We start from the raw sequence: 23,893 nt of genomic DNA on the forward strand, positions 1-23,893 counted from the left end.
CAGGCTGGTGGAGGACCTTTGTATTACAGATGTTTAGTGTAAGGCCCATGCTTTCGTACGCCTCAGTAAATACGTCAACTATGTCCTGGAGTTCAGCCGTTGTGCCCCGTAGGGGATGATATCCGCACTGCGACTCCGGGAGGAGCTCCTCAGCCGCAGGGAGAAGACGGTTGAGGAGGATTCTTGAGACGACTTTCCCAGTGGCTGATAGCAGGGAAAGTCGTCATTAGAGTCCTACTCTGTAGTTGCCGCAGTCGGACTTGTCCCCTTTTTTAAAGATGGTCACGATCACTGCATCTCTGAGATCTCCCGGCATGCTCTCCTCCCTAGAGATGAGAGATGAGGTCATGTATTTGCACCAACAGTGCCTCTCCACCATACTTCAGTGCCTCAGCAGGGATTCCATCTGCAGACATACTACCAGATATTTAGAGACTCTATTCTATGCTCCACTTGGCGGGGCTGTCTGGAGTGGGCCTGAAACCCTTCATCTTCTGACTCAGAGGCTGGTATGCTACCAATCCTGATGGATTGATCGCCCTTGCGATTCATAAATGAATAGATATTTTGGAAAACCCAGCCTTCCTATAAGCAACACCATACGAGACCTCAATTTATTAAACACGTCAACAAATTAATATTAATTTACTGGAAGGAGGTGGTGCAACTGTGCTATCGATTTTTCTGAGACAATTTGTTTGGCATAACAGTCCTTCACCTCATGGCTGCGTGCAGTGGAGATTATTTTGCTCTTCAGAAAAATGTGCAATCGAATGTCAACCAACAAAGCAAAACAGAGCACCTTTGATACCCCCTTCATAATTTATTTGCAAACCAGTTTTAAATCCTTGAGCTATTTATTTAGACTGGAGAAAAACATTGCAACATCTTGGGTTGCGAGACAACCTTTGTCACAGTGACCAATGAAAATAAATTGGTATTCTTATGACTAATTATGAGAACATGGGGAACAACGGACATGATCTTTGCAGCACGACAACTGCAGGAAAAATGCAGGGAGCAGCGCCAGCCCTTATACATGGCCTTTTTCGATCTTACAAAGGCCTTTGACACTGTCGACCGTGAAGGCTTACGGAGAGTCCTCCTCCATTTTGGGTGCCCCCAAAAGTTTGTCAACATCCTTCGCCTGTAACTAGTGGATCCGTTACAGACCCAATCCACATCCGAACTGGGGTCAAACAGGGCTGCGTCATCGCTCCAACCCTCTTCTCAATCTTCCTCGCTGCCATGCTCCACCTTACAGTCAACAAGCTCCTCGCTGTAGTGGAACTAAACTACAGAACCAGTGGGAAGCTGTTTAAACTACGCCGCCTCCGGACCAGGTCCAAGATCACCCCAACCTCTGTCGTTGAACTGCGTCTGCGCACATTCTGAGGCTGAACTCCAGGATATAGTCGATGTATTCACCAAGGCATATGAAAGCATGGGCTTTGCGCTTAACATCCGTAAGACAAAGGTCTTCCACCAGCCTGCCCTCGCCGCACAGCACTGCCCCCAGTCATCAAGATCCACGGCACGGCCCTCGACAACGTGGACCACATCTCATACCTCAGGAAACATAGAAACATAGAAACTAGGTGCAGGAGTAGGCCATTCGGCCCTTCTAGCCTGCACCGCCATTCAATGAGTTCATGGCTGAACATGCAACTTCAGTACCCCATTCCTGCTTTCTCACCATACCCCTTGATTCCCCTAGTAGTAATAGCCTCTTGTCAACAAAGGCAGACATTGATGCGGAGATTCAACATCGCCTCCATGCACCAGTGCAATCTTCGGCCACCTGAGGAAAAGAGTGTTCGAAGACCAGTCCCTCAAACCTACCACGAAGCTCATGGTCTACAGGGCTGTAGTAATACCCGCCCTCCTGTATGGATCAGATGCATGGACAACTTACAGAAGACACATCAAGTCGCTGGAGATATATCACCAACGATGATTCCGCAAGATCCTGCAAATCCCCTGGGAGGACAGACGCACCAACATCGGTGTCATCGCCCAGGCTAACATCCACAGCATTGAAGCACTGACCACATTCGATCAGCTTCGCTGGGCAGGCCACTTAGTTCACATGCCAGACACGAGACTCCCTAAGCAACTGCTCTATGCGGAACTCCTTCATGGCAAACGAGCCAAAGGTGGGCAGCGGAAACGTTACAAGGACACCCTCAAAGCCTCCCTGGTGAAGTGTGACATCACCACTGACGCCTGGGAGACCCTGGCCGAAGACCGCCCTAGGTGGAGAAAGTGCATCCGAGAGGGCGCTGAGAGAATGCAGAAATCAAGCGCAGGCAGCGGAAAGAGCGTGCAGCAAACCAGTCCCACCCACCCCTTCCCCTGACGAATATCTGTCCCACATGTGACAGGGTCTGTGGCTCTCGTGTTGGACTGTTCAGCCACCAAAGAACTCACTTCAGGAGTGGAAGCAAGTCTTCCTCGATTCCGAAGGACTGCCTATGATGATGATATGAGAACACGAGACGATTTTTTAAAAACTTCCAAATGATCGAGAATTAGGAAGTAATTATTTAATGCTCAGCCTATGGGCGTTAGGACCCCGAAAATATGGTTGCCGTCTCAGCCACCCGTTCAGCGCGGGAAGCGGCCGCCATTTTGGATTGGGTCCCTTGTTCGGCACGAGGCCTGCTGTTGGAGGGCGACTTTTAATATATGTAAATGAGGGCCCTGCATCTGTCTCGCGAACCAACTGTCATTTCGAACAACGACCGCGTGCTATTTACCAGCTGGGCAATAAACCCCCAAATCGGGGGAAGCTCCAGTCCGGAGGGTGCTATTTCCAGCGATATTTAAAAGGGAGCATCAGCGTTTCTTCAGGTAAAATTTTGGGTTTGTTCAATTTGGGCTGCTGGTGCTCTGCTTTCACCGCTGTGGCTGTTGTAGCCAATATTAAACTTTAGCTAATTCAAGCCAGCGACCTGAAGAAACTTGGACCCGAGAGGTCCCGACTGCAGACTGCATCCTCTCGACTGGTGCTGGGCAGTGGCCCCTTGCAGGACTTGGAATCGGGCCACCCAGCGTCGAGTACAGGTGGCCAAAGCCTAGACATGTGGCACATGTTGCACCCACTTGTTCCTGGAAATACAGTCGGGGTCCTACAACCGATGGAGGATTCCAATTTGCTTACCCTCGCGGGAAACAGGCAAGTGGACTGCGCACGGCCATTTATAGGCCTGGCAGACAATCATGTCAGGCGGGCCTAGGCTGTCAATGGGGTGCTCAAGCTGCCCCCGCACCCTGACTTGCAACTGCCAGTGACCTGTTTATTCGGCAAGCAATGGATGGCCGACCGTTGAAAATCATCCCACAGAGTTTACTGTGGTGGGCTGAGGACACAAAGCAATGCTGTCATTATTGATTGAACAAACTAACACTGATAACCACTGTATATAACAGGAGCTGCACCCACACAAACTCCGGTTCAACTGAATTTATGTTCTCAAGGTTAATGGAACCTGCCATCTAAATTTACAGCGATAATGTACTATTTATTTTACTGTCTTGTGTACTTTTCAGGTTTCCCATCTCAACCATGGAAATATCCGCTCCGAAACATTTCTATCGATTACCTCTATCCAGACTTATATTTATAAATATATGAAAAAAAACTTGTGTTTATATACCACCTTTCACATTTTCAGGACATCCCAAAGTGTTGCACAGTGAATTAATTACTATTTTTTTGTCACTGGTTTGGCAGGCACATTTACAATTATGTTTTACTGTTAACTTTTATTTGTTTGGGACACAGAACAGACATTACATTCCAAAGCAACTCACTGTATGCGAAATGCTTTGAGATGCTTCTGAGAGATTTGCTACACAAATGCAAGTTCTTTCTCTTCCTTATAATATGTTCAAATCAACACGTTTTGGTTACGAATGAATTTTGAGAAACAATAATGCAATATATTTTTTTCTAAGTATATTCCTCAGAAAAAAAACAATGGGCTCAATTTTCCCCAGTTTTGTTCAGTTTTTTGGGGAGTAGGCTGCTTTTTCTGGCCTAACTTAAAAATCCTAAGTTTCCCCAATCAATTTGCACAAGCATAACTGACTTAGTTACGTTTTTTTAGGTAAGTTTTTTTTTACTCAAAAGGGGGCGTTACCAGCCACCTACGCCAATTCTGGCCATTTAGATAATTTTGGCCAGCTAATAGTTACACCATTTCTACTTAGACCAGTGTATGTGGCCACTCGAGAAAACCTTTGCGGAGAGTTAAAGAAATCTGCGCAGGTAAGTGCAGCAGATGCCCGGACAGCAACAGCAGCAGGAGAGGTAAGAGTGAGGTGGGGGAGGAAGAGAGAGGTAGGGTGGAGGGAGAGGGGGTGGAGGGAAGCCTTTCCGGTGTAGTTAGGTGCGGGGACTGGGAGGGAGGAGACCACTTGGCCTGGGCTAAGGTTGGGGGAGGGAGAGGGGGTGGGGGGGGGAAGCCTTTCGGGTGTAGTTAGGTGCGGGGACTGGGAGGGAGGAGACCACTTGGCCTGGGCTAAGGTTGGGGGAGGAAGAGAGAGGTGAGGGGAGGGAGAGGGGGTGGGGGGGGAAGCCTTTTGGGTGTAGTTAGGTGCGGGGACTGGGAGGGAGGAGACCACTTGGCCTGGGCTAAGGTTGGGGGAGGAAGAGAGAGGTGAGGGGAGGGAGAGGGGGTGGGGGGGGAGGGAGAGGGGGTGGGGGGGAAGCCTTTCGGGTGTAGTTAGGTGCGGGGACTGGGAGGGAGGAGACCACTTGGCCTGGGCTAAGGGCGGGGGAGCGCACTGGCAAGCCCTTCGGCCAGGGCTATGGGCGGGGGAGCAGACCGCGAGGCTGTGGGGGCGAGGGGGGTGGTGGGAGGGAGCAAATTGGCCGGCATCGGGGGTCACAGAGCGGCGGGAAGGCACCGGAGAGGCTCGGGGAGGTGGTGGGGGAGAGCGAACTGGCCGGCCGTATGAAGAGGACTACTGGCGTCTACCATGCCAGATGCCCCAAGGCAGCAGGGCAAGAGGGTGTGAGTGTAAAGTTGCCAAGGGGAACGTCCATATTTTGCAGAGGAATTAACTCTCGTGTTCTTTGCCTGCTACTTACATGTCTCGGTGATGAATGGAACTAATCTTATTTAATGACAGCAAATCTAAGGGCACCACTTTCCTCTCCTGTGGTGTTGGGCCACTGCTGGCTGGAGATATCAGGTCTCATGACCCCCTCCTCATCAGAGCAAGTAATTTATTGCCCCGCGTGATTTGCTCGGCCACTGGATTTCAGTTCTCCTGGGAAAAATGGGGAAGGAATTCATGTATTGTGATTCCTAAATGCTGGTTAGAAAAAGGAAGACCTCGAAGGCTACTCACTATTATGAAGCTGAAGGAAGCCTCCCAGACTCGTAGCTCTATTGCGCATGCGGGGCCATTTTAGGACGTCAAGAACGTCACTTTTCCCCCCTGTGCATTTGCAGAAGCCCCGGCTCCTTTTTCCAGCGCAGACCGTCAGGCGACTGGCCACGCTGCGTGGCTGCAGAATAGAGAGCAAACAACGGAGATTTTTTTCCTGGTGCATCTATTCACGTAATTAAGCGGCGCAACTCGGGCAAGTATGTTAGAAAACGGGCTCGGGGGAAAATTGAGCCCAATGATTGTGAAGCGATGGAACTAACAGATTATAAGTGGCTGAGTGCCTAAAACATTTGAAATGGGGAAACGATTGGGCATCTGACATTTTTGGAGTGAGGATTCTTGAATTGCTGCTCTGTTGGTGTTTTGTAGTTTCCAGGATTTAAACCCGCTGGGTTCTAATTCTATTGATGAAAGGTTTACATGTGGCCTGGAATTTCCTCGATGTCTGTTATGCCGGGTTGCACTGTAGTTGTGCGAGTAACTTACACATTAATTTAAATAAACTTGCCGCAACTCTGGTGTAACTTGAACCTGGAAATTGTGTAAGTTGTTGACGACATGCTTCACGCTCCCCACCCCCGTCCTGACCCGCTCCCCCCGCGACTGGCTTCCCTCTCCCCGACCGACTTCCCCCACCTGACCCACTCCTCCCCCGACCCGCTCCCCACCATCCCACACGCTCCCCACCCCCGCCCCGACCCGACCCGACCCGCTTCCTCACCCCCCGAAGCAACGGGTTAAAAAAAAGTTCCTTGGAAGCCTGAAATCAGTAAGTGATGTCAGTGCTCTGTTCAGCTCAGCACCTCCTCACTTACACTTATCTGGTGATAGGGTCAGCTGTTGGACCATTTCTATGGGGTGTACACTTTCTGCACGATTCCAGGAGCAGCAAAAATTCAGCACACTTGTGTGTATCAAATGACGTCTGAGGGACTTGAATGGGAGTAAAGTTTAAAAAGATTGAAACATAGAAACATAGAAAATAGGTGCAGGAGTAGGCCATTCGGCCCTTCTAGCCTGCACCGCCATTCAATGAGTTCATGGCTGAACATTCAACTTCAGTACCCCATTCCTGCTTTCTCGCCATACCCCTTGATCCCCCTAGTAGTAAGGACCTCATCTAACTCCTTTTTGAATATATTTAGTGAATTGGCCTCAACAACTTTCTGTGGTAGAGAATTCCACAGGTTCACCACTCTGGGTGAAGAGGTTCCTCCGCATCTCGGTCCTAAATGGCTTACCCCTTATCCTTAGACTGTGACCTCTGGTTCTGGACTTCCCCAACATTGGGAACATTCTTCCTGCATCTAACCTGTCTAACCCCGTCAGAATTTTAAATGTTTCTATGAGGTCCCCTCTCATTCTTCTGAACTCCAGTGAATACAAGCCCAGTTGATCCAGTCTTTCTTGATAGGTCAGTCCCGCCATCCCGGGAATCAGTCTGGTGAACCTTCGCTGAACTCCCTCAATAGCAAGAATGTCCTTCCTCAGGTTAGGAGACCAAAACTGTACACAATACTCCAGGTGTGGCCTCACCAAGGCCCTGTACAACTGTAGCAACACCTCCCTGCCCCTGTACTCAAATCCCCTTGCTATGAAGGCCAACATGCTATTTGCTTTCTTAACCGCCTGCTGCACCTGCATGCCAACCTTCAATGACTGATGTACCATGACACCCAGGTCTCTTTGCACCTCCCCTTTTCCTAATCTGTCACCATTCAGATAATAGTCTGTCTCTCTGTTTTTACCACCAAAGTGGATAACCTCACATTTATCCACATTATACTTCATCTGCCTTGCATTTGCCCACTCACCTAACCTATCCAAGTCGCTCTGCAGCCTCACAGCATCCTCCTCGCAGCTCACACTGCCACCCAACTTAGTGTCATCCGCAAATTTGGAGATACTACATTTAATCCCCTCATCTAAATCATTAATGTACAGTGTAAACAGCTGGGGCCCCAGCACAGAACCTTGCGGTACCCCACTAGTCACTGCCTGCCATTCTGAAAAGTACCCATTTACTCCTACTCTTTGCTTCCTGTCTGACAACCAGTTCTCAATCCATGTCAGTACACTCCCCAATCCCATGTGCTCTAACTTTGCACATCAATCTCTTGTGTGGGACCTTGTCGAACGCCTTCTGAAAGTCCAAATATACCACATCAACTGGTTCTCCCTTATCCACTCTACTGGAAACATCCTCAAAAAATTCTAGAAGATTTGTCAAGCATGATTTCCCTTTCACAAATCCATGCTGACTTGGACCTATCATGTCACCTCTTTCCAAATGCACTGCTATGACATCCTTAATAATTGATTCCATCATTTTACCCACTACCGATGTCAGGCTGACCGGTCTATAATTCCCTGTTTTCTCTCTCCCTCCTTTTTTAAAAAGTGGGGTTACATTGGCTACCCTCCACTCCATAGGAACTGATCCAGAGTCAATGGAATGTTGGAAAATGACTGTCAACGCATTCACTATTTCCAAGGCCACCTCCTTAAGTACTCTGGGATGCAGTCCATCAGGCCCTGGGGATTTATCGGCCTTCAATCCCATCAATTTCCCCAACACAATTTCCCGGCTAATAAGGATTTCCCTCAGTTCCTCCTCCTTACTAGACCCCCGACCCCTTTTATAACCGGAAGGTTGTTCGTGTCCTCCTTCGTGAATACCGAACCAAAGTACTTGTTCAATTGGTCCGCCATTTCTTTGTTCCCCGTTATGACTTCCCCTGATTCTGACTGCAGCGGACCTACGTTTGTCTTTACTAACCTTTTTCTCTTTACATATCTATAGAAACTTTTGCAATCCGTCTTAATGTTCCCTGCAAGCTTCTTCTCATACTCCATTTTCCCTGCCCTAATCAAACCCTTTGTCCTCCTCTGCTGAGTTCTAAATTTCTCCCAGTCCCCAGGTTCGCTGCTGTTTCTGGCCAATTTGTATGCCACTTCCTTGGCTTTAATACTATCCCTGATTTCCCTTGATAGCCACGGTTGAGCCACCTTCCCTTTTTTATTTTTATGCCAGACAGGAATGTACAATTGTTGTAGTTCATCCATGGGGTCTCTAAATGTCTGCCATTGCCCATCCACAGTCAACCCCTTAAGTATCATTCGCCAATCCATCCCAGCCAATTCACGCCTCATACCTTCAAAGTTAGCCTTCTTTAAGTTCTGGACCATGGTCTCTGAATTAACTGTTTCATTCTCCATCCCAATGCAGAATTCCACCATATTATGGTCACTCTTCCCCAAGGGGCCTCGCACAACGAGATTGCTAATTAATCCTCTCTCATTACATAACACCCAGTCTAAGATGGCCTCCCCCCTAGTTGGTTCCTCGACATATTGGTCTAAAAAACCATCCCTTATGCACTCCAGAAAATCCTCCTCCACCGTATTGCTTCCAGTTTGGTTAGCCCAATCTATGTGCATATTAAAGTCACCCATTATAACTGCTGCACCTTTATTGCACGCACCCCTAATTTCATGTTTGATGCCCTCCCCAACATCACTACTGTTTGGAGGTCTGTACACAACTCCCACTAACGTTTTTTGCCCTTTGGTGTTCTGCAGCTCTACCCATATAGATTCCACATCATCCAAGCTAATGTCCTTCCTAACTATTGCCTTAATCTCCTCCTTAACCAGCAATGCTACCCCACCTCCTTTTCCTTTTATTCTATCCTTCCTGAATGTTGAATACCCCTGGATGTTGAGTTCCCAGCCCTGATCATCCTGGAGCCACGTCTCCGTAATCCCAATCACATCATATTTGTTAACATCTATATGAGGAATTGTGTTTCACGTAATAACACATAACTGTGCCTAAATGTGCTAAAATGCTAATTTCCTCGATCTTCAAGTCACACTCTTGAATGTCGAGCACAAAAATCTAGGCTGACACTGCAGTGCAGTGCTGGGGGAGTGCCACACTGTCCTCTGGTACCTCCCCATGGTAGCTAGTCTGAGTTTGGATAGTGAATGCCAGCAGGCTACTTGACTAGCAGAGGAGGGTGACATCAGATTCTGCTCTCACATGTTGTCCAGACATGTTTAAAGTGTCAGCTGTTGCTCAGTAGGTAGCACACTCGCCTCTGAGTCAGAATGTTGTGGGTTGAAGTCCCACTCCAGGGACTGGAGCACATAAACCTAGGCTGACGTTACAGTGCAGTGCTGAGGGAGTGTTGCATTGTTGGAGGTGCTGTCTTTGATGAGACATTAAACCGAGGTCCCGTCTGCCCTCTCAGGTGGACGTAAAAGATCCCAAGGCACTATTTTGAAGAAGAATGGGGGAGTTTGCCTGGTGTCCTGGCCAATATTTATCCTTCAATCAACATAATAAAAACAGATTATCTGGTCATTATCACATTGCTGTTTGTGGGAGCTTGCTGTGCATAAATTGTCTGCCTCGTTTCCTACATTATATAACAGTGACTACACTCCAAATGTACTTCATTGGCTGTAATGCATTTTGGGACATCCTGAGATTGTTAAGGCGCTATATAAATCCAAATCTTTTTTCAGTGCAGCAGTTTAAGTGAGGAAATTCATAGTCTATATGTATTTTTACTTTAAGTTCTATTTTTATTGATATCTGAAGTTGCCAGTGCATTCCAGTGACTAGAAGTACATGCTACTTACCCGTTCAATTTTGTGTGTTAACTTAATGCAATGAATAATGGATGCATTATTGAATAGAATCTCTCAAAATCTGACTAATGACCTCACTTAAAAATCAGACCAACGTAGGAATTGTACTTAAAGTGATGCAAACCTTCACATGCAAAACTAGTGACTAGTCAAATACTCTGACTGGAATTATTCAGCAAAGTCCTAGCATCTACGGAATGCGACCAATGTCGGTTCTTAGCCCTGATTTCACAATGTTGTGCATCCAGTGCGGAGCCTCGGTGTGGGCCAGGATGGGTCGTAGAATGGAGCTGTCCTTGTGCTCAACAATGCCTTGGCTGTAAAGGAGCTTGTTTTCATTCATTCATTCATGGTCAGTCCCTCGAAACGAGGGTGACTTGCTTCCACGCCAAAAAAGGCTGAGTTCACAGGTGTTTCAATGAAGGCTTAATATTCCAGGGCCTGAACTACATAATGTAGGGTGGAAGATGCCTGTGCGTAGATTTTTTAACGTGTGGTTGCCGTTGCACATCAGCCACGGGCTTGTCAGAGCTAGGTCTTGGTCCAGTGGCAAGGACGACTGGAGACCTGCTCTGCTCTGCTGCATGGGCCTAGTGCGCACACATATCACAGTGTGGGCTGGCCAGTGCTGCCCCTGGGCCCTTGACTCTTCTGGGGCCTCGGCTCTTCTGGCCCCAAACTCGCGCCTCACCTGGGCCCTGATCACGTCCCCCTACAATCTCTCGTCACTCCTTCGCCCCGACCTCGCCGCTCCTGTACCTGCCCACGCTCCAATCACCGACCTGGACCTTGATGATGTCCCTCTTCGCTGCCGTCGCCCTCCTGCACCAGCTCGCGCTGTACCTTGCAGTGGTACGCTGCCACACTGTCAATGGCCGCTGCTCGCCGCTCCTTTCAATGGCCCCGACCTGCCGCTGATGGTCTCTCGCAGGTCGGGGCTGCCACCCATTGGAGACTGATTAAAGGCTTGAAAAATATTCAAAATAGGAACTAGGCAGATTTTACTTGTTTGCGGGGCGAGCTTTGCCTGCAGTGCTGTGCTCATCCATATAAACTAAGTGCACTGGTAATCCTGGAACTGAGCCCACTCAAGTAGGCTTCTTAACGAGAGATTGGCCGTATAGATGTTGGAAATAGCAGCATAGGAAGGAGTTTAGCGAGATTAACATCCCGCGGCCAAGCTGGGTGGGAAGATCCGTGAGGGAAGGGGATGGGGCAGTTGGAGCTGCTGATCGTAATGAGGCAGTGACTGGCGTCGATGAGCGTTTTGGGGAATGGTGAGAGAGGCACAGAGGGTAGCTGTGTGATTATCGAAGGGGGATTCAAGCCTGCGATGGAGGGACCGAGTGTAATGGAGCCACATTTGCTGATAATACAAAAATAGGTGGGAAAGCAAGTCATGAGGAGGACACAAAGAGTCTGCAAAGGGATATAGAGAGGCTAAGTGAGTGGACAAACATTTGGCAGATGGAATATAATGTGGGAAAATGTGAAGTTATCCACTTTGGTAGGGACAATAAAAAAGCAAATTATTATTTAAATGGGGAGAGATGACAAAATGCCGAGGTACAGAGAGATCTGGGGGTCCTTGTACATGAAACAGAAAAAGTTAGCATGCAGGTACAGCAAGTAATTACGAAGGCAAATGGAATGTTGGCCTTTATTGCAAGGGGGATGGAGTAGAATAGTAGGAAAGTTCTGCTACAAATGTACAGGGCATTGGTGAGACCACACCTGGAGTACTGTGTTGGTCTCCTTATTTAAGGAAGGATATATTTACATTGGAGGCAATTCAGAGAAGGTTCACGGGGTTGATTCCTGAGATGAAGGGGTTGTCTTATGAAGAAAGATTGAGCAGGTTGAGCCTATACTCATTGGAATTTAGAAGAATGAGAGGTGATCTTATTGAAACATATATGATTCTGAGGGGGCTTGACAGGGTAGATGCAGAGAGGATATTTCCCCTCATGGGGGAATCTAGAACTAAGGGGCATAGTTTCAGAATAAAGGGTCGCCCATTTAAAACGGTAATGAGGAGGAATTTCATTTTTTAGAGGGTCACGAATCTTTGGAATTCTCTACCCAAGTACTGTGGAGGCTGGGTCATTGAATATATTTAAGGTGGAGATAGACAGATTTTTGAATGATAAGGGAGTCAAGAGTTATGGGGAACGGGCAGGGAAGTGGAGTTGAGGCCAAGATCAGATCAGCCATGATCTTATTGAATGGTGGAGCAGGCTCGAGAGGCCAAATGGCCCACTCCTGCTCCTATTTCTTATGTTCTTATGACAGTGGCAGGAGAGTAGGCAGGCAGAGAAGTAATGATGGGTTGGTGTAGGGAATGAACTGGAGGAAGAAATTATAGGTGGCATGACTGGGTGACTTGAAGGTGAGGAGATCGGAGAGAAGTTCCTGAGAGATGAGAAGTGCCCGAGAGAGGCCAATAAAAAATAGGTTCGGGTCGGGAACATCAGCTCAAATGCGCACATGAATGGACATAGAGGGAATTCAGGTTACATTGGGGTGGCAGCCATTAGGAGAGACATGCTCAGGTTGTAAATACAGAGAAGAGACAACATGAGAGAGTATGAGAGAGTCCAAAATTAAAGTCTGATGTCCTCTGGTGGGTGAAGTTCATTTGTAGACAGGATGGACAACTTGTAGCATCAATGGACCAATGTCCAGTTTGAGAGACAGCAGTGGAAAGGAAGTGAATCTAGAAGCTGTTCAAGGAGCAGTGTATCAGCTGGTGCACTGCTGGAGGTTGTCCAGTGGAAACAGAGTGCCGAGGGGAAATGGAGTTTGAACCATGAGCCAGCAGAGGTTAATCCAAAGGTCCAGTGGAGATGCATCGTGGCCTTGGGCACGAGCAGTGCGCAACAGCGGATCCAGGAGCGAGGATCAGTCAGAGTGAAACCCAAGGACCGAGAGCAGACAATTCCAGGGAGTGCGCCATGCAGGCTTGACACAATGAAAGACATGTGTAACAGGGCAACGTTTGTGTACAGTGCTCTAAATACTACCTCCCAGATACTGCATTAGTTCCCAGCTTAGGATTGTACCATGTCTTATGGGCCCCTCAACAAATGGAAAGAAGTAAAGAAAAACTTGCATTTATATAGCGCCTTTCATGACCACCGGCATCCCAAAGTGCTTTACAGCCGATGAAATACTTTTGGAGTGCAGTCACTGTTGTAATGTGGGAGTCGTTGGCTAATGGAAGGCACAAATGCACCCAATTTCTCCCCCTTTCTTTCAGACACACATTTGCACAAATTCTGCAGCAGGAATCACTGAATAGTGATCAATGCTCCGATTGTGGCTGATGATTCCCCCTCCCTGGCCTAGGGATACTCAGGCCAATCACAGCGACCCTTCTACAGCTTACAGCTTACAGCTAACGGCAGCTGGGGCCTTCTGGCCTCATATGGCTCAGGCTCGACATTGGGCAATTCAGAAAGCCAGGTTAGGTCAATTCTGCAGATGATTTAAAAAAAAGTCTACTCGCCTGTTGTAAAGTGAGGGTAGAAAGTGCAATAGAAATGTTACACATGCCTGATTACTTACTCTCAGCAAGTCACAGAACTTCAAACACTAATAAAACTGTAGTTGCACAAGTTTTCTACCCTTCCCCGTGTGTATGGTGACCCGACAGCAAACCCTGGGTAGTGCTTCAACAGGCCTTTTGCAGCCCAAGGCCTCTGCCCCTCTCCTTCTGTGCCGGTGTGCTTGGGACCCCAGCGCACAGGAGCAGAATTTCCGCTCCAATATTGTTTGGAGTCAGCAGTGCCACCCAGTGGCTGAAGTCAGATGTTCCAAATATATAATTTTTCCACATCTAAGTTGGTTTTAATATCACATGGCAGCAGAAGTGAGCTGCTATCAAAGTTACTGTCTAATGGGGACAGAAGAGAATTTTGTGCTGGTAAAAAGGACAAAATGAGAAGAAAGCAAAAGAGAATGGGGGTAATGTTGACTTTGTGCCATAGTTACGACATAAAAGATCCCATGGCACTATTTTGAAGAAGAGCAGGGAGTTATCCTTGGTGTCCCGGCCAATATTTATCTCTTAATCAACATATCAAAAACACATTATCTGGTCATGAACAAGCGCCTTTTGAAGAAATGTTGAGAAATCCTGCTGCTGACTTGGTCTGTGAGCACCTTCACTGCATCAGTAAATCTTGTGGCCGTGGTTGAAGTCGCTCCTCCTGAACAATGTCGTGCACCATCGCAAAATGCACCTTCCCCTTTAATGTGCTGCTGCCTGCCTTGAAGTATCGGCAATTGTGCCCATTTCTTGCTTTTGCAATTGGTGAGCTGCCGACATGGACTGTGACCAGTGTTAGCAGCTCACCTGCATTTAAATGAGGCCCGGCCACAAAATCATCAGCGGCCCCCCTCCTCATCCCTCGCCAAATCCTGCCCACTGCCCACCCAATGTATTGCCACATATGAAAACCACCTGCAGTCTCACATATTACAACCTAAAACAATGCTAATCAACTACAATCTTCAATCAAAAGTTACATTCTGACATGCTCTTATTTTTAGGGAATGCCTAGAAAAATGGCAGACTTCCCTGTGAATTTATAAATTGTTGATATGCTTTCTTTCTCAATGCTGTCATAGAGTGCTGTATGTATAATAGAAGACTATCTCGAATTCAAAGTATTCCCTTATTTTAATAAATAGCTCGCTGGACAGTTTTGGCTCTTACTGAAATGTTCTTGATCTAACCCACCTGCGGGCTTCTCTTCCTACCAGCAACATTAGTTATTGAAAACCTCTCCCCTATTGCAGTGGCAGCTGGATCAAAAAGCAGCGATGGGTGCGGCTTGAAGCCAATTTTAGGAAGGTTCGGAGGTCAATCTCCCAGTTATTGAGAGTTCAGCTGCTCCCCGACTGCAAGAGTTTCCTCCTACTTGTTAAAACACAATGCATTAAGAACAGTCCATGTTGTCTGTGCTCTTCATAAAGGCTGTTAAACCGAATCCACGCAGAAGTTTTGACAAATAAATGTTGCAGCCTCGCCCACATTTGTTTGCAATATGAACCTTCACACAGGAAACTGAGAACGGCATTCATTCAGTATTGAAAGAATAAATTGAAAAAAATGAGAAAAAACAGTTTGGCAAAAACATGTTTGGAGCCTAAAATTTTCCTCCAATCATTTTGTTTGGAAGAAAGTCCAGTTAAACGAGTCACATGATCTTTCATTTACATAAGGATAACAACAAAATATTTTGCAGTCATCGGGAATTCCTCAGAAGCAATCATTAACCGAGAAGTTGGAGACAATGTTTAAGGTAATTTTTTAATACTATTTTTGTAAGTAATCGTGGGAGGATTTTCAACTCGTGGTTGTCGGTTTCATAGAGTCCGAGAAATTTACAGTATAGGAGGCTCTTTGGTTTATCTTGATTGTGCTGGTGCCAAAGAGCTATTCAGCCGAATCCCACTTGCCAGCTCTTGTAGATTACAACACTTCAAGTGCATAGCAAATACTTTTAAAATGCTATGAGGGTTTCTGCCTCTACTACTCTTTCAGGCAGTGAGTTCCAGACTCCCACCACCCTCCGAGTGAAAAATTTCTCCTCAAATCTCCTCTAAACCTCCTACCACTTACTTTAATTCTATGTCCCCTGGTTATTGACCTCCCTGTTAAGGGGATCAGGTCCTTTCTATCCACTCTATCTCGGCCCCTCATAATTTTATACACATCAATAAGGTCTCCCCTCAGCCTCCTCTGTTCCAAAGAAAACAGCTCCAGCCTATCCAATCTTTCCTCATAGCTAAAATTCTCCAGTCCAGGCAACATCCTCGTAATTCTCCTCTACCCTCTCTAATACAATCACTCCTTCCTGTAATGTGACCAGAATTGCACGCAGTACTCTAGCTGTGGCCTAATTAGTGTTTTATACAATTCAAGCATAACCTCTCTGCTCTTATATTCTGTGCCTGTGCTAATAAAGGCAAGTATCCCATATGCCTTCTTAACCACCTTATCTACCTGTCCTGCTACCTTTAGGGATCTGTGGACATGCACTCCAAGGTCCCTTTGTACCTCTATACTTCTCAGTGTCCTACCATTTATTGTGTATTCCCTTGTCTTGTTAGCCCTCCCTAAATGCATTACCTCACACATCTCCAGATTGAATTCCATTTGCCATTGTTCTGCCCACCTGTCCAGTCCATTCATATCTTCCTGCAGTCTACAGCTTTCTTCTTCATTATCAACCACATGGCTAATTTTTGTATCATCTGCAAACTTCTTAATCATACCCCCTACATTCAAGTCGAAATCATTGATGTATACTACAAAAAGTAAGGGACCTAGTACTGAGCCCTGTGTGGTGCTGGTAAAAGAGGTGTTAGACATCCAAATTTTGCCTGGAGATATCTTGCACCCAAAGTCCACTGAAAGTGTGCTCAGTGCTATTTTGAGTCGGGTGTGCTTTAGTGATCCAGCAGCCCTACCCAAAATCGCGAGTAGCTAATAAATATATGCAAATGAGTATAATAAATATATGCAAATGAGTATAATAAATATATGCAAATGAGTATAATAAATATATGCAAATAGTGTTTAAGCTATTTTCAAATTCCTGAGCACTGGATTCACCCATTGTAAATCATGACCACAAATCCTGGGTGGGAACAATTGGAAGGGACACTGTACCTGTATTATTTAAAGGATTTCTCACTGCAAATGGGCAATTAGCTGGTTGTTTTTTCTAAGAATGCTGGTGGGCTGTTTAACTTATTCCTGGATGTGTTGTCTGCTGTAGTTTGGGGTAATTTTGACTTTGGGTAATAGTGTAAAACAGACGATATCGGAGCAGCTGCCCATTGTACATCTCGATTTTAAATTCATTAAATTAATTGTAGTGATTATGTCGTGTAGTGCTTATGTTATTGGACTGGTAATCCGGAGATCGAGAGTTTGAATCCCATCATGGCAGCTTGAGAATTTAAAATCAGTTTTAAAAAAAACACAATTAAATAAATCTGGAATAAAAGGCTAGTATCAGTAATGGGAACCACAAAGCTATCGGATTGTCATAAAAACCCAACTGGTTTACTAATGCCCTTTAAGTATATTGAAGACAAAGATCGATAGATTTTTGGATATTCAGGGAATCAAGGATTGTAGGGATAGTGCTGTTGAGGTAGAAGATCAGCCATGATCTTATTGAATGGCGGAGCAGGCTCGAGGGACCAAATGGCCTACTCCTGCTCCTATTATTTTTTTAAAGAATGAAACCTGCCATCTCACCCAGTCTGGCCAATATGTGACTCCAGACCCACAGGAATGTGGTTGATTCTTAACTGCCCTCTGAAATCACCTAGCAAACCACTCAGTTGTATCAAACCACTACAAATAAGAATAAAAACAAAACTGGATGGACCACTCGGTTTTGACCTAGGCATAGGATTCGGATATGATAAAGGTCATTCGACCCTGTAAAGTCTTACTCACTATGGTGTACTCTACACAGTACTGCTCTCCAGCATGGCTATGAAGTCCATATGCCAAGTCCGTTGATGTCCATGTATGATGATTACAATCTGTTGATAATGTAAGGGGAAAATGGGAAGGCTTCTCTTCCCACGAGCGGGCCCCCTGATATAGAAGGTCGACGCTCGCCCCAACCCGCGTAACAGCCCCAGAGTTAGCAGACGGACACGAATGGCAAGGTATAACGATCTTTTATTACAAACGTCCGGGAACACCTCTCATCACAGCCGCCTGTGAGTGGAGATGCTCTCCGAACAGCACAATCATACAACTGAAAAACCCCTTCGTTCCCTGGTAAGACCTCCCTAGATCTCTAATTGGACTCCCTTATCAGTGCTACTTCTCTAATTGGACTACCTTATTAGTGCTACTTTGGATTGACAGGCCAAGACCCTCGTGACCACCTTAGGCCGTGACTAGAATGACTTCATTAGGTCAGAATTTGTTGATTCTCCTTGATGCCCGTGAGTCTGCCTCGAGCCTCTTTGCAAGGTCTTATCAATGTCTGTTTCGGTTCTCACATCGTATCCTGTTGGAATATTATTGAATTGATAACTTCTGGAGCCTTGGTACTGGAATGTACAAGGCCAAAGAGAGGCCTTTTACCTCCTTATGGGTCGGTGCAGGAACCAGCACTTTAACTCTTGTCCTGCTGGTACCCCTAATGCCAAATTTTTCTCTTACAATGTCCATGTATGACCATCATAATCCGTTGATGTCCATATATGACCATCACAGTGCAGAATGTTATAACATCCACAGGGAACCGAAAACATAAGCACATTCTAGGCATCTATCCAACTATTCTGAAGAGACTATTTTCTCAAGTTCTAATACAATCATCAATCATTCACATCACAATTTCATTCGCACAACCATATACATTTATGATCTCTTCATTTCTAACATGGTGAATTCCTGAAACAAACAGGTTACAGATGCGTTTTTTACAAAAGCAAACGGCTGCATCTCCTTTCCAATGGAGGCAGCAAAGTAGGATAACAGGACTCTGGCATTTGATGGAATCACAGGCTTCCTCCAGGTGCATCATCATCATCATAGGCAGTCCCTGCACCTGTTACACTCATAACAAATGTGAGATCGAGTACTGTGTGTAATGAGCAAGTGTGACCTTGGCTCCTTTATTAAGATTCCAGAGTGCAGCTACCTCGTGGGTGGCCTGCTATACACTGTGCTCCCAAGGGATGCTGGGATCCCTTGCGACTCCAACAGGTGGGCTCTCTGGTGGTCAGGTGTGATGCAGGTTACAAAGGGTTAAATACATAACATCATTCCCCCGTGAAGTCAACAGTACACTTATTTACAAGGTGAGACGATCTGGGGCTTTGCGTTCCCTTGTTGATCGTCTCGGTAGAAATGCTGGTGTGGGTGGGTTGGTCAGTTCGTCACTGGGCTCCTGGGCAGCAGGCCTTGCCGGGCCGCTGGGGATGATGAGTTTGGTTTTGTGGTCAACTATGATGTCAGTTGCCACTTGTGTGTGTGTTGGAAAGTCAAAGTTGGTGGTGTCTTCTTCAGGTTGTTCGTCGCTATTGGTGAACTGCAATTTGATTTGGTCTAAATGTTTGTCCATTGGTCAGTTTGACCCAAAACACCTTATTCCTCTCTTTGGATGTGACCGTGCCAGCGAGCCATTTGGGACCATGTCTATAATTGAGCACAAACACAGGATCATTGATCTCAATATCGCGTGACAAATTTGCGCAGTCATGGTACACAGTTTGTTGATGCCGCTTACCCTCCAAGTGATCATGTAGATCAGGATGGACAAGAGAGAGCCTTGTTTTAAGTGCCCTTTTCGTGAGCAGCTCAGTGGGAATCCCGGTGAGTGAGTGGGGTTTGGTGTGGTAGCTGAGCAGTACTCGGGACAACCGGGTCTGCAGGGAGCCTTCCAACAGGTGTTTCAGGCTTTGCTTGATGGTCTGAGCTGCCCGTTCTGTCTGGCCATTGGATGTGGGCTTGAACGGGGCATATGTGACATGGTTGATCCCGTTGCGGGTCATGAATTCCTTGAATTCAGCACTGGTGAATCATGAGCCATTGACGCTGACGGGGACATCAGGCAAGCCGGACATGACGAACATGGCTCATAGGCTTTCAATGGTGGACCTGGGCATTATTACACATTTAATCCATTTTGAGTAAGCGTCCACAACAGCCAAAAACATTTTGCCTAGGAATGGGCCCGCATAGTCTACATGGATCCTTGACCACGGTTTGGATGGCCAGGACCACAAACTTAGCGGTGCCTCTCTGGGGGCATTGCTCAACTGAGAGCAAGAGTTGCACTGGCGCACGCATGACTCTAAATCTGAGTCGATGCCAGGCCACCACACGAGGGATTCTGGCTATGGCTTTCATCATTACGATGCCTGGGTGGGTGTTGTGCACTTTGCAAATGTGTCTCTGCCTTTCTTGGACAAGACTACGCGATTGCCCCACAAAAGACAGTCTGCCTGCAGGGACAACTCGTCTTAATCGCTTCCTGCACCTCCACTGGGACACTGGACCAGCTCCCAAGAAAGACAGTTTTTTTTTTTAACCAAGGACAGTAAAGGATCTTGGCTGGTCCAGGTCCTGATCTGGCAGACCGTAACAGGGGACTTCTCATTCTCAAATGCCTCCATGACCATGAACAAGTCCACTGGCTGTGCCATTTCCACCCTGGTAGCTGACTGAGAGCATCTGCGCAGTTCTCTGTGCCCAGTCTGTGGCAGATTACATAGTTATATGCCAACAGCGTGAGCGCCCATCTTTGGATGCGGGCAGAGGCATTGGTATTAATCCCTTTGCTCTCTGAGAACAGCGATATAAACGGCTGGTGCTCAGTTTCAAGCTCGAACTTGAGGCCAAATAAGTACATTTTTTTTACCACATAAATGCACGCCAGAGCCTCTTTTTCAATCATGCTTTCGGCCTTGGACAAACTCGATGCATATGCAACCGGTTGCAAAGTCCCCGATTCATTAGCCTGTTGTAACACACACCCGACCCCATATGACGACGCATCGCAAGCTAACACTAATCATTTATAAGGGTTATACAGGACAAGAAGTTTGTTTGAACACAACAGATTTGTGGCTTTCATAAAGGCAGCCTCTTGTGAATTCCCCCATACCTAGTCGTCTCCCTTGCGCAGTAGCGCATGTAGGGGTTCTAGCAGCGTGCTTAACCCAGGTAGGAAATTACCGAAATAGTTAAGGTGTCTCAGGAACGACCGCAGCTCCATCAAGTTCTGTGGTCTCGGCGAGTTCTTGATGGCCTCCGTCTTGGCGTCGGTAGGTCTGATGCCATCTGCGCGATTCTTCCCAAGAACACTACATCCTTTGCCAGGAAAACACACTTCGAGCGTTTCAACCTGAGCCTCACGCGATCCAACCGACTAAGAACCTCCTCCAGATTCTTCAAGTGTTCTATGGTGTCCCGACCTGTAACCAATATGTTGTCCTGGAAGACACTGACTGCAAGGAACTGACTTTAGCAGGCTCTCCATGTTCCGCTGGAAGATCGCTGCGGCCGACCGAATCCCAAACAGGCACCAGTTGTAGATAGACAGACCTTTGTGTGTGTTGTTGCAGGTGAGGCCTTTCGAAGATTCCTCCAGCTCCTGGGTCATGTAGGCCGAGGTCAGGTCCAGCTTGGTGAACGTCTTCCTTCCAGCCAGGGTCGCAAATAGGTCATCTGCCTTGGGTAGCGGGTACTGGTCCTACAGCGAAAAACGGTTAATCATTACTTTATAGTCCCCGCAAATTCTAACCGTACCTTTCTCCTTGAGCACCGGGACAATCGGACTGGCCCAGTCGTTGAATTCCATCAGCGCGATGATGCCTTCACGTTGCAACCTGTCCAGCTTGATTTCCACTTTTTCACGTATCATGTATGGTACCGCCCGAGCCTTGTGGTGGATGGGTCATGTACTGGGAACCAAATGGATCTGCAGTTTCGCCCCCAAGAAGCTTCCAATGGCTGGTTGGAATAATGATGGGCAGTTGCTTAGAACCTCGGTACATGCGGTGTCGTCGACGGACGAAAGCGCTCGGATGTCGTCCCAGTTCCAGCGGATTTTCCCCAGCCAGCTTCTGCCAAACAACGTGGGGCCATCCCCTGGCACTATCCACAGCGGGAGTTCATGTACTGCTCCATCATAGGAGACTTTGACTTCAGCACTGCCAATTATAGGCATTAGTTCCTTGATGTAAGGAACTGTCGAAGGCCTTTTAACTCATTATGGACTGACATGCACCCATGTCCAGCTCCATAGATACTGAAATGCCGTTCAGTTCAAATTTCAACATCATTGGTGGGCATTTCATCGTGAACATGTGTACCCCGCACACCTCTGCCTCCTCAGTACGAGTTTCCAATTCAGTCTGATCCACTGTGGATCGATCTTCCTCTGTAACGTGGTGGTTTGCAGGGTTTGCAGCACGACTGCACATTCGTTGGAGGCGTCCCATTGTTCTGCAACCATTGCACACATAGTGCTTACAGCAGCATTGATGGGGCCAATGATCGCCTCCGCAGCGCCAACAAGGTGTTAGCTGCCTCGTGGGGTTACCAGATGATGGCGGACTCTGGGTCAATTGAGGTCAGGCTACAGCAGCAGGCGTGTACGCTCTGCCATGTACATTTCTGCTCAAAACTGATGTTACTTCATGCACTGTACTTACTGGCCAAAACTTCTTTGTTCACTGGTGGACATAAATGCCTGGGCTATCATTATAGCTTTACTCAGAGTCGGAGTTTCTACAGTCAACAGTTTGCGAAGGATTGTACTCCATCCCTCTCGCAATGAAGGCCAACATTCCATTCGCCTTCCTGATTACCTGCTACACCTGCAAACTAACTTTTTGTTATGTTTTTGCAGGTAGACTCAAAGAGTTTCATGCACAAGGACCAATTGTGGAGCAGTGGAGGCGTGTCCTGCACAGTTGGAGCTGAGCTGCAGTGAGGAGAGGAGCTACCAACTTTTGCTCCTGCCTGGAGAGCCCTGAGAACAGCCCAGGAAGAGAAGGAAGGAAGGGGCTTCACCACCAACTTTCACCCAGAGGGAGAGGAGGAAGCAGAAAACCTTCAACAACAATTTACCATTTCTGCAAAGAGTTGGAGAAAGGGGGAAAGACCAACAACAACAACATCCAGTGTGGAAGGAGGGAGACTCTACCATTCTATAGGTAGGTGTGGGTGCATTTCCCTAAAAGACTTTGTTGTATCGGTGGGGGGAGGAAAGAAGACCACTGAGGGCCGGAACATCGCGGGGGGTGTGTGTGTGTGTGTGTGTGGGGGCCTTGCTTACAACTAGGCCCCCCCCACAATTGAAACCCCCCCCCCCCCACATTTGCCTAGCCTGGGATAGCTGGAGCTACCAGGCTGAAGATTTCTTAAATTACCCTAAGAACATCGTTGGGAGTGTGTGCCTGGTTGGCTCTAGCTGCCCCAGGTGAAGACATCTTCTCCCCCCACCTGAAGACCAACCCAAAGACTGTGTTTTTGTTTTGTTTTGCCATCTGGGGAGTGCACCCCAAGAAAAACACCCACCCATCGCTGTGAGGGGAGACCTGCCCTCGCAGCCTCCCTCTTTTCCTGCACCCCCTTTTCTCTATCTCTCTCTCTCTGTCTCTCCCCTCTCTCTCTGAGAGCCCTTCCTCCTAATTTAAAAAAACAAACAAAAAAAAAAAACAACTGAGCAGAGGGAGCAAGGCCCCTCCCCAATTGCTTTAAAGCTCCTCTGCCAATTAAGACATTAAGGCCTGTGACTGGGTGAGTCCTGGACCCCGTGATGCGTCCACATCCACGGTGCCTCCTGCGCCACCTGCTGCCCTGCCACCATTCAAACTAATAACTAAGAAACACGGGGTCAAGAGCTACACTCACCCCACAATGAGCATCGAGGAGTGCGTGCGGGCGATGGCTGGGGTAGTCGGCCCCTCGGCCATTGTCGCGGCCTCCAAGATGTCTGGGAAGGCCGTGTTCTTCCTGGGGTCGGAGCGGGCGGTGTCCCTGGCCCTCGAAAAGGGGCTCACGGTGGGCGGGACGTTCCTGCCGGTGGATCCTCTCGAGGCCACCGCGCAGAGGGTCATCATATCGAACGTCCCGCCCTTTGTTCCCGCTGAGCTCCTCCTCCCTCACCTACACCAACTGGGGGAGGTAAGGTCAGGGATCAACCCCATACCGCTCGGCCTCAGGGAGAACAGCCTGCGCCACGTGTTCTCCTTCCGCCGCCAGCTCTTTCCTCCCGCGCCAGCCAGACAGACGACAGAGGGGTATTTTAATGTGGTGCACGAGGGGACT

At 47.5% G+C, this 23,893-nt stretch overlaps 1 protein-coding gene across 1 annotated transcript in view; it reads left to right on the forward strand.

Moving 5' to 3' along the window:
* Positions 1-5,443: 5,443 nt before the first annotated feature.
* The window catches only part of LOC139279824 (amine sulfotransferase-like), a 55,776-nt gene continuing 37,326 nt past the window's right edge, over positions 5,444-23,893 (forward strand). Inside the window, exons 1-3 of the mRNA XM_070899071.1 lie at positions 5,444-5,600; positions 14,866-15,371; positions 22,470-22,776. The gene's annotated coding sequence lies outside the window, so the exon portion shown is untranslated. The remainder of the gene's footprint in view (positions 5,601-14,865; positions 15,372-22,469; positions 22,777-23,893) is intronic.

The sequence above is a fragment of the Pristiophorus japonicus genome, chromosome 14, assembly GCF_044704955.1.
Source record: "Pristiophorus japonicus isolate sPriJap1 chromosome 14, sPriJap1.hap1, whole genome shotgun sequence".
Classification (NCBI taxonomy): domain Eukaryota; kingdom Metazoa; phylum Chordata; class Chondrichthyes; family Pristiophoridae; genus Pristiophorus; species Pristiophorus japonicus.